The sequence below is a fragment of the Mesocricetus auratus genome, unplaced genomic scaffold (assembly GCF_017639785.1).
Source record: "Mesocricetus auratus isolate SY011 unplaced genomic scaffold, BCM_Maur_2.0 Super-Scaffold_100048, whole genome shotgun sequence".
NCBI classification, from domain to species: Eukaryota; Metazoa; Chordata; class Mammalia; order Rodentia; family Cricetidae; genus Mesocricetus; species Mesocricetus auratus.
Window position 1 is genome coordinate 6,906,568 of NW_024429225.1, and position 8,333 is coordinate 6,914,900.

The window sequence follows — 8,333 nt, forward strand, 5'->3', positions numbered from 1 at the left end:
AATTTATAACAATAGCAAAATTTCAGAGCAATGGCAATAATTTTATGGTTGGGGTGAGGTCACCACATGAGGAACTGCATAAAAGGGTCACAGCATTAGGAAGGTTGAGAACCACTGCACTGACTCCATGAAGCCCTGCATGGGGTTGGCTCTATGTCTTGTGCCTTCTCTCTCACCCCTATCTCCTAGTAAATAATTATGAACTTAGAGGAGCTGCACTTGAGTATTACAGAGCATAAGAGAAGGAGGCCCTATGGCCAATGACGGGAGAATCTGATGAAGGCTGAGTTCTCTTCTATCAAGTTCAGAAATTCACCATTCCCTCTGGTCCCACTGTGGTATTGAGAGGAGTCCCAATAAATTCAGTTTAAGAATCCTGCCATTGAAGGCATTGCTTGAGCACACTCCTGAAGAACACCCACTTTAATTCTTGGTGGCTTCCTCTATTTACCTACATCGTTCTCTTCCCAAAGGTACAGGGCAGAGGGAGAGAGTCCAGTCATGTGTGAGATTGTCCAAAACAACTCCAAATATGAGCTGGGTGTCCCTGATGTCGATTACATGACTTGTTTCAAAGTTTGAAAGTGTGAATGGGTACAATTAAGGAAACCACACGTTTCCTCCTGGACAGCTCAGCTATGCTTTACCATGGGATTTCTGACAGCCTTTCCTGTCTGTTTTCCTATTGTCCACCCTCCACTCTGCACAACTGCAGAGTGGTCAATCCCTGTCCCTAGGAAACCCCATCCAATGATGTCACTGTAGAGCTATGAAAAACTACCGTTTGTTCATGCATCAAATACAGTTTTGACCTCCTACTCCTGCTAAGCACAGGAGAGGGGAGGGTAGGTTCTTAGGCCCTTACTAAAATAGGAAGGTAAACATGCCATGTGACCTTTACAATCTTCTAAGTTTTTACATCAGTTTTCACAGTAAGCAGGACCAAGTCCTGCTTGGAAACTTTTAATTAAAATATCTCATGTTAGAGACCATGTAGACACACTCCTCACACAGCATGTGGTTGGTACAGCATCAGTGACCTGGAAGGAGTTGGGAGGTTTCCTTTGAGGACTAAGTCTCATCTTTGTTCCTGATGATGTCATGTCTATCATCTGTAGATCTCAGTTTCCTTGGGAATGAAGGATCCTTTGTTTTTAGCACACTTTAGAAACCCCTGGGAAGATGGCTCACAGGTAAAGGCACTTCACATGCAAGTCTGACAACATGGGTTTAATCCGTGGAACCCACATAAAGGTGGAAAGGGAGACCTGAGTCCACACAGGAGTCCTCTGACCTCCACACCCATACCGGTCATGGCAATCTCTCCAATGTCGTATACACACAATAGTAAGACTTTTCAAAATTAGAAATACTTAGAAAGATATAAACACAGTCAGGCAGTGGTGGTGAATGCCTTTAATCCCGGCTTTTTTGAGGCAGAGGCAGGTGGATGTCTGTGATTTGAGGCCAGCCTGTAGGTGGAGTTTTCTTTAGGACTGCAGGCTCCCCAGTAATGACAGGGAGACTTATTATTAATTATATTCAGCCAATAGCTTAGGTTTGTTACTAACTAACGCATATTTCTTATCTACACTCTACTACATGGTGGTACGTGTTTTCAGCACTGCATACTCATGTCTTGCTTCCTGTATCTGGTTGGTGAATCCATGCTTCTTCATCCCATGCCTAGCTATTGGCCATTTAGCCCCTTATTAAACCAATGAGAGCAACAAATATTCACAGTTGTTGGGGAAGTCCTGTGATTATGTCAATAAAGTACTGTTGGCCAATAGGGAAGTTAGATAGGTGGGACTAGGAGTCCAGGAGGACTCTGGGTAGGAGAAACACAGAAAGTCAAGATGTAACGCCATGGGGTAGGAAGCTCGGAAAGTTCTCCGGTAAGAGAAATACTTAGATTAACAATTATGGGGTAATTACTTAAGTCAGAGCTAGCCAGTAAGAAACAAGCAAGGCCAACAGCTTCATAATTAATATAGCCTCCTGTGTGATTATTTGGGACTGATGCGGCTCTGGAACCAGGCTAGCGGGAAGGCTTCTCTTAAGGAAAAAGCTTCCCTTTACACACAGTGTACAAAAAGATTGTTCTACAGCACCAGTGGTCTACAGAGCAAATTCCAGGACATCCAGGACTGTTACACAAAGAAACTCTTTCTCAAAAACCACCTCACCCCTCCAAAAAAAAAAAAAAAGAAAAGAAAAGAAAAAAGAAGATATAAATATTTCTGATGCTTCCACATTGAAACCAGGTCTATCAAATATTTTGAGGGTACTTTCTGAGGGTGCTTCAGAAGTTTTTTCTTTTAATTCCCCCAGTTAATTGCTCTGCCCTGAAAATGTTAAGTACATGCTCTCTGAGGCCCTATAAGCCATGTTAGTTAATGCTTTTATTCTTACCAACTGCACCACAGAAGCTTCCTTCATTCCATTTCTGATAAGGAAAATGATCCGGAGAATATATATATATATATTTTTTTTCCCATTGATTCTGAGACATGAGTAGTCTTGGCCAACTTTCCTAACCTTCTGTGCCCTTGAATGAATCAAGATAGGGTTCTCTGTGTGCTTGGCACTGTACTTGAAGAAAACATAATTTTAATTTCCATCTGGATGGAGCTTAAGCCCTTAGGATCAGAATGAAATCTGAACTTGTCTTTGGGAGATGGCACCAGAGTGAATAAATGACTGAACCTTTCATTGCTATCCCAGTTACAGCTGTGGAACCCGCTGATTACTGAGCTGTCAGCAGTTTGGTCCTTGTTCTGAGGAAACTGTTGGCAGCCATGGTTGGTTGGGTTCCCTGCTGAGAAGATGCTGAGCTGGAGATCAGGATAGGGTGTGCAGAGTCTTTTCTTTGAGATTAACACCGGGAGAAGGGAAGGGATAGAATCTGGGCTGACAAAGAAAGAGGACTTGATCCTTCTGGTAAAAGTCCTTTGCTGAACAACCGGAAGCTTAGCCTCATGGCTACATGACTGGTTTTGATTTAGTTGTCTGTAACTCGGTCTCTGAGTCTTGGTTCATCCCTCTGGTGACTCAGGACTCTTCAGATTCTTCTTGGAAGTTCTTTGGTCTTGTTCCAAACCCCATTTACTCACTCTAAGGCTCTGTGAAAAGTCAGCAGTGTTTACTGTATGGTGTATTTGTTTGAATATTAGGTGATGTCTCTCAAGGGCCATGTCTACCTTTACTTTGTCTTCCTTGACCCAGCAACCCACACAGTAGGGTCTCAATGAATGAAGTATATACAATACTTTCTACTATTTTCCATGCCCCGAAAGACCCCATTCCTGGGTCTTAAACAATCTGAGACTCTTATTCTAAGAAGAAAAGATCTGTGCAACTATTAAGCAAGGTTCAGATGACATAAATACAAATTGTATGAAAATACAAGTCTAGGACCCAGCACTATTTTAGATACCGGAAGGGAGCTCCAAAAGAAGATTCAACTTCTCTGCATCTATGATATTAGCTGATGATAATTTATGAATTATTGAAAATGATATGCTTTAGTTTCTTCAGGAAAGATGTGGGAATAAACAATCATAAGTTATAAATACCATTTTAAAAGTATTTTTTTGTTTTTTCTTTTTTTCTTTAGAAACAATCATTTTACATATCAATCCCCCCAGTTCCCTTTCCCTCCCATCCTTCCATACCCCCTATCAACCCCCAAACCCACCCCCCACCTGCTCCACAAGGATTGTGAGGCCTTCCATGGGGGATCATCAAAGTGTGTCACATCAATTTGGGGAGGGCCCAGGCCCTCCTCCAGTAAACACCCAATTTTAAGAATGAATAATTATCACTGGAGGGGAGAGGAGGGGAGGAGAAATGATCTGTTTCTGTGATCATCTTGAACACAACAGATACATATCTCCCTATGTGAGCCATATGAGTAGCAAGAAAGATAATCTGTAGATAGGATACTCTTATCGTATGGTTCAACTATACAGAACGCTCTTGCCAAGTCCATAAACACAGTAATACGGTGGTGGCAGCAAGAGAAAGGGTTTGTCATGGAGTCTCAGAGTAAATTAAACTGACAGGATACACCGTGATCTTTGTCTTATAAACTTCATCTGTACTTTCTGTTTTTTAACTTTGGGAAAACATTATAATGAACCGCAACTAATATCACTAAATTTTCACCTCTCGTTGGGGACTTGAAAATACAGCTTAACTAACCTGTTCTTTTATCTCAGCCTCCAGTTCTCAAACTTCACTTTCACAGCTGGTGGTGGCGATTGGGAAATTGCTTCGGATTACGGCCTAGTGCAAATTAACCTGAGGGTTAAGACAACAATAGGAAGAAAAGGGAATGTTGACTCATATGTCTGTTATGGCAGAGAGGGAGGAAGAAATGCTGATCTGTAGCATAGGGGGCAGATCCAGTGAGATTTCGTGCCCTGGAACACACACTGCTAGGGAGCAGTGTCTGTGGTTTCTTCCAGTCAGGCCTGCTGATCTAGCTGGGCCAGTGTTGGATAGCTGAGTGGCTTATCCGTATGGCAGAGACTGTCTTGTCATTTACCAGACCAGTTTCCTCATCTCAGGCACGGAGACAGGAAAAGGTAGTTTATGTGACAGCCTGTGTGAGGCTCAGGAAGCAGAGACAGGATCCTCAAGGTAAGACGGCTAGCTAGACAAGTCAAATGACAAGCTCCTGGGTCCATGAGACACCCTGCCTCATTAAATAAAGCGGGGAGAAATTGAGGAAGAAACCAGCAACCAGCTCGTGTACATTGCCCTTTGTCTTCACATGACAACACAACATGTGAACGCATGCATAAATACACAGGTGAGTACATACATAAATGTGATTTTACAAGGAAAGAAAGGCTACTCAGCTAGTCAGTTGCCTTACCACACAGCACCTAGTGATATAGGCTCATAGGATAGCAGAGGCTCTCAAAGCAATCATTATTTCCATTATCACATTTTTCGTGCTTGACCTCTTATATCTGTACCGATTTTTTAAACTTCATCAGTAGTAACAATTCATTGAAATGAAAATAAAAAACAATAACTAAAAACACTAGCATTGTTAAATTTGTACTGTGAAGTACACAAAGGGATTGAGCCATGAGGCTAATGGATCTGTGATTTTGAATTAGTTCATGGCAGATAGGAAAGAAAATAATAATGTTGATGGGGGTTTGCTATGTAAGACATATATGTTAGCCGGGCGGTGGTGGCGCACGCCTTTAATCCCAGCACTCGGGAGGCAGAGGCAGGTGGATCTCTGTAAGTTCGAGGCTGGGCTGGACCGATAGCCTCCAAAACAATACAGAGAAACCCTGTCTCGAAAAACCAAAAAAAAAAAAAAAAAAAAAAGACCTATATGTTGCTTTTTTACTCTGTCTACGGCAGACATCTCCTAAACTATTATGACTCTTCAAATGATGAGGTGCTAGGAGCATCTTTTATTCTAATAGTTTGGGGGACAGTTTAAGGCATGAGAACATCTAAGACCTTTGGAATTTCTAAATAATAGGAGTATATTTTCTGTATACCAATGAGATCACTGGTGACAGGTGTCAAAGGCACACATTACAGAGGAGAGATTAAGTGTGAACAGTTTTCCCCTCCAATCAACTTCTGGCTGAGTTTTAGTTAGGGCTTTCTTCCCTGTGATTCAGGGTGCCTTAGAGACCACCAGAGAGCCCTGAGCAAGCAACCATTAGCAGCCACGCCGGGATCACTTGGCCCAGAGAATCTTTGACCCTTGCGAGAAGATTAATGTTAGCTGTTGGGAACATGCCAAGACTGGATTCTTAGGAAATGAAGGACAGTGAGACCTTCCAAACCCTGGAGAACAAGAGAAAAAACTAAGGGGCAGAGTAGTTTGCTCCTGGAAGCCTCTGAGCATAAAACTGTAGTAAAGTGCTAAGATCCACAAGTCCCTGTGAACAACACAAGAGAAATAAGAGAAAGGACCAGGCATCATAGAGAGAAAGAATAGGAAACCAGCTTGAACACACCAGTGCCAATGAAAGGGAAACAAGTCTTCCTGAACTCCATCATGGGCTAATGAACTTGGTTTTGTATTCTTTATCTAACAGTAATTTGTGTGTACCAGAGTATGTTTTGCAAGCCTCTTTCCCATCCCTAGGCTTTGAGAAAGTTGGCAAAGCTCTGCAAACTTTCAGCTGGAGTGCTGTGCAGGGCTGTGTGGGGAGCTGGCTGCCCTGGTGGGTCAGGGAGGCTGATACACCAGGGATCTGGGCCTCAGGCTCTTTTAATTCCCTGGTTTGTTCAAAGTCTTCTCCTCATGCTGTTGGATACATGACTGTCCTTTGCTCCTTGTAACAGCTACACAATCCTTAATGTTGGTAACTTGCATGCATGCGCACGCGCGTGCACACACACACACACACTATGTATGTATATGTATATTCTTGTTCTATGAAAATATTTACTCCGTCTTTAATTTATTGAACATCTTGGTCACAGCTACTCTTAAGGCCTATGACAGGTCCCTATGAGTCATGTGGGAGTATGTTTCAGGTGGCTGCTCTTTTGTTATGTCTGGTAACATTGTCTTAAGTGTTGGATGCTGTATACAGATACTGAATCTTGATGAGCTCAACCTTCATCTACTAGGAATGTAGAGTGGGAAGGTACGGCCTTGATCATTCCAGCGTGGAGTTGCCCTGTGCTGGGCTTCAGTCTGTGTGACGCTACCTCATTGGCTGAGGGGGTGAGTGAAGGCCTAAAGCATCCCACAGCTCTGCTGCTTAAGGTCTTGTCTAAGGGACATGCAAGAGAAACGAAGGTTTAGCCGGCCCTTTTTCTCTTTTCAGTCGACACAGACATGTGCATATGAGCTAGCAGCTGCTCTGTTTGCCTCTTTCCATTGCTGCTGTCGATAGGGGAAATGGAACTGGAATTGGATGAGTGACAGGCAACTTCATCTGCAGCTATGACTTCTAAAACCTGTAGTGGCTTGTTTGTTTGTCTGAGACAACGTCACACTGTAGCACTAGACAGCCTGGAACTCATTGACGTAGCTGGATTGGGCCTAAGACTTGTAACAGTCTTCCTGCCTTGGCTGCCAAGTGTTGGAATGAGCGGCATCAGGCACTGTGCCTGGCTACATGCCCTGTAGTTTTGAAAGCCTAAGCTTGCATGGCAAAATAACTGAAGAGCTCAACAGCATCCATCGAGAAGACTGGAAGTAGAGTTGTGATGCCGTGAGCTCAAACTGGCAGATAATTCTCGAACAACAGTAGTATCATCTTTCTTAGGTGTTACTATGGTCATGCCAAATCTCACATGTAGAAAGCTGGTAGCCCAATATCACAAAACTCTGATGTGAGTCTTCTGGGATGTTACTGGAATCTGCAGGCCTGATCCACAGACCAGTCCACTGGTGGACCTATAGTTGATGGGCTTTTGTGACAAGGTAGACACTTCAGGAAATGATGGCTGCTTGGAGGAAGTATATTACTGGGAGCATGACTCTGAAAGACTTTTACTTTTCCTTGTTTCCTGCCCCCCCAGCAGTGAATAGCTTTGTTCTGCCACACACCCCCAGCCATCACTCTGCCAGACAGAGGCCTGAAGTCATGGAATCACTATGGATGAAAACCTCTGAATCTGTCATCCAAACCTTCCCTTTGAAGTTGATTTTTCTCATGTGTGTTGTCATGGCAATGAAACCTGACTTGTATAAATGATCAGATAGCGAGGTGACTCATGGTAGGACAGGAAATATATGTGATAGGCACACTCCAAAATTGTACACACATGTCAAGTGACACGAAATTTCTTGGTTTAAGGTAGTGGGGAGAATGTGCATAGAAGATCTAGAAACTAACAGATAGCTCTGTCAATGTTGAAGTCCAGGTTGGTCATCAGGGTGACCTTTGGGCTTGACTCATCATGGATGGAACCTGTTAAAATCTGGTCTCTGATCTTAGACACACCGAAATATCAACAGAAAAATGTTTTAAGTGTAAAAGGTTAGAATTATAACAATGAATTTTAAGATATTAACTGGCTTTCTTTTTTTTTTTTTTTTTTTTTTTACGAGACAGGGTTTCTCTGTATTGTTTTGGAGGCTGTCGGTCCAGCCTGGCCTCGAACTCACAGAGATCCGCCTGCCTCTGCCTCCCGAGTGCTGGAGTGCTGGGATTAAAGGTGCGTGCCACCACCGCCTGGCTTTCTTTTTCTTCTTTAAATTAGAAACAAGTTTGTTTTACATGTGAATCCCAATTCCCTCTCCCTTCCTCCCCTATCCTCCACCAACCCCCTATCCCATCCTCTTTCTGCTCCCCAGGGAGGGTGAGGCCTTCCATTGGGGATCATCA